This window comes from Rhagoletis zephyria, unplaced genomic scaffold (assembly GCF_001687245.7).
Source record: "Rhagoletis zephyria isolate East Lansing unplaced genomic scaffold, Rhagoletis_zephyria_1.1 Rzeph_scaffold_04176, whole genome shotgun sequence".
Classification (NCBI taxonomy): Eukaryota; Metazoa; Arthropoda; class Insecta; order Diptera; family Tephritidae; genus Rhagoletis; species Rhagoletis zephyria.
In genome coordinates, this window is record NW_016161259.1 from 29,793 (window position 1) to 32,723 (window position 2,931).

The window sequence follows — 2,931 nt, forward strand, 5'->3', positions numbered from 1 at the left end:
GTGCGCCTTGATGTTGTCACACAAAGCGGAGGGACCTACAGTTTTACGCCGACTCCGAACGGCGATTGTATTTTTATGAGAAGCTGTTTTTCATGGCAGAAATACACTCGGAGGTTTGCCATTGCCTGCCGAGGGACGACCGCTGTTAAGAAAAAACCTTTTTTCTATATTTTTGCGATGTTGCTTTGACCAGGGTTTGAACCCAGGCATTGTGGAGTGGAAGCGCGCACTGCTTACCACTACACCACAGCGGCCCTGAAAATAAGATAAACAATTAATAATAGTATATGAGTGGCGTATAATTTCTATAAGCACTATAGTTTCGCCTAACGGAACTCCAAATATTTTCAACGGAGAATATCAGTCACTTCATTGCCCGTGACTCCACTGTATTCAATTACCCAAAAAAAGCTCTGTCTTTGAGGTGATCTCGTCTGCTCTGAGAGCAAAAAGCGCCGCTCTGCTGTCAGAGTGCAAGGTTGTAAGAAACCTCAATGCATTTAAGGCAATATGTTACATGTATTCATACATATCAAAACATATTGCTGCTGTCTTCAAAGCATAAGGCATGCACGTGCATCCCTGCCTTGGGGGATTGAGGTTATGTGTTAATGAAGACATCAAGAAGCGCTTCTCAAATATTCGTTAACTATACCAAAATGACAGCAGCAATTTTGGTTACCCATTCATCTTTGTACATATGTGTGTGTGCGTTTAGCCGACTGTTTATTTAGTGCGTGGGAAGTTTATTGCGTTATGCTGAAGGGAGAAGCGCGGCCAAATGGCAGGTAATATAAAAATCATGTACAATATTATTGGAAAGCATTGCACAAAATGCCACCACTTTGCATGTGTTTGTGTGCGTGTTAGTGTGTTAGTTAATATGACAAAGTCAATCGGCGCAATTGACAGTGGCCATGGCCTGTCAACAATTTGCCTCTCGGTGCACTCATATTCGCATGTGTATGTGCGTGCATATGTATGCGTTTTCCAGCGAGTGCATTGCGCCGACTATGCTGACTAGTAACCGCAGTAATTTATAGCATTTGACACGTGAATTCAACTAGGGTAGCGTCGCCAAAGCGCTGGTCGTCTTCGCAACACCCCTGCAGTGGCCTAGTGCATTGGCACACGCAAGTCACCAGCCATCAGCCATCAGCGATCGTCCACCAGTCACCAACAATCAGATATGTAGTAGACACCAAACGCTGCAGTCAACCTGAATTCATTGCATTGCTGTCTTCTTGGTACCGTTACAATGTTAATTGTTTGTTTGCTGTTCGTTTGTCGCTCCGTTTGTTGTCATTGCCATTTAAGTGTTGGGGTGGGTTTGACTTGGCGGTGACTATCGATGTGATTATCTGCGTTACTATAAACTTTGAATGTTGAAATTAATTTTTTTTTTACTGGGCAAGCTACCTTCCTATCTGAGAGTGTGTGAAACTTATTGTGGCACAAATTAATTTTACAAAAAAGTCAACAATGCAACATTGACATTCTTTTTTCTGCTCGTGTTTGCATATTTTTTGTTCTCAAGTTAAGCAGCTATAATTGTAGGCCAAAAGGGTGTATCGGGTGCCTTTTGTACGAATATCAAGCAATTGTGCAATTATCGGCTGTATTGTTTTGTTGCACTGACAATCGGACAGCCACAATATGTTGAAGGTCGTTTATGTTTGGTAATTTGTTTGAGTTACGCTACCGAGTGGTTGCGTGGGTAAATGTTGAGATAGTGAGACATTTATTTATGGTGGGAAATTTTCAGATATTCGATATGGGTTCGCGTTACGGTCTTACGATGAGAAATTCTTTTTGCTTATGCCTACCTATATGAACTAGAAGCCGAATCAGAAGGCTTTGCATCTTTCGTACTGTTTAAAGACCAAATGTGGGCTTCAGTTAAAATTGGATCCCAGAACTGGCTCACAGTACGTATATGGGGCCAGTGAAAATTCTTTATACGTTTTTCAACATGTGCATAGTGCAAAACTTCACTAGTCGGAAGTGTAGTTTGGTCTTGGCCGTCTCGGAAGGTTTCTTGCCAATTAGGGCTAAGTTTGGTGAGAATGTATTTTTCAAGGGTCTTTCCCGACATAACGAAAAATTGGGGCCATGCTAAATTTTCCAGTTCAGAAGACGGACTGGTAAGGTCCTAGTAACAATGTTGAAGATGTCTTTCAAACCGTACTGTACACTTATGTGTGATATTTAGGACCGTTTTCTCAAGTAGTTTTCCTGCCGTAACTATTGCATACAGCAGTATCTCTATTTTGATCCTTATGATCCTTCGTCGAGCAGAGCGACGAGAGATTGATCACTAAATATTGACATGGATTCTTCTGCGACAAGCGCACCACCTGCGCCAACATGCAGTAGCGTTGGAAAGTTTTCTTTCCAAATCTGAAGTGCAGACTGAATGTCTGTTGGAAATGAAACGGCTGCACAGAAAGGCGACGGTTGCGTTTCAAGGCCAAAGCCGAGGGGNGGGGGGGGGGGGGGGGGGGAATGAAAAGAGTGACATTGATCAAGAAAAAAACAAATGCGAAGCCAAAGTTTAAAATCGAAAGTAAGACCAAGACCAAGACCAAGACTAAGACCCAGACTTAGACCTAGACCGATACAGATTTAGACCAGCCCAACACAAAAACCAAGATGAGGAACTAGGCAAAGGGCAAGTACAAGGCCAAGTTAAAAAACAAGCCCAATCCTAAGACCGAGGCCAAGAAGAAGACTCCGACCAAGACAAAGAACAAGAAGTGGATGAAGTTCAGAACCAGGACCAATACTAAGATTGGAACCAAAACGAAGACCAAGACCAGGACCAAGACCAAGCCTAAGACCAAGACCAAGACCAAGACCCAGACCCAGGCCAAGACCAAGTCCAAGACCAAGACCAAGAGCAAGACCAAGACCAAGACCAAGACCAAGACC